Below are 428 nucleotides of genomic sequence, written 5' to 3' on the forward strand. Positions count from 1 at the left end.
AGACCGTTTTTCTATGGTCTCGGACTCGCTAGCATCTGGACTCGGACTTGTCTCGGTCTCGGGCTACTGGTCTTGCCAGATATGGCTTTAGGGATTCTGGTCTAGACCGAGTCCAGGTGTCTTTATTGTGTTGATAATAATATTGGAGGGAAAGTGAAACCCAAAATGATTGTCTTGATACTGTCATGCATAAGACCTTTATTCTGTCCTGGACTCGGTCTTGACTTGGACTCAAACCTTTTTGGACTCGGTCTTGTTTTGGACTGAAACCTTTTTGGACTCGGTCTTGACTTGGACTCAAACCTTTTTGGACACGGTCTTGTCTTGGACTCAAACCTTTTTAAACTCAGTCTTGACTTGGACTCGACTAGTCCTGGTCTTGGACTTGTCTTGGACTGAACTAGTCCTGGTCTTGGACTTGTCTTGGA

The sequence above is a fragment of the Etheostoma spectabile genome, unplaced genomic scaffold (assembly GCF_008692095.1).
Source record: "Etheostoma spectabile isolate EspeVRDwgs_2016 unplaced genomic scaffold, UIUC_Espe_1.0 scaffold505, whole genome shotgun sequence".
NCBI lineage: Eukaryota > Metazoa > Chordata > Actinopteri > Perciformes > Percidae > Etheostoma > Etheostoma spectabile.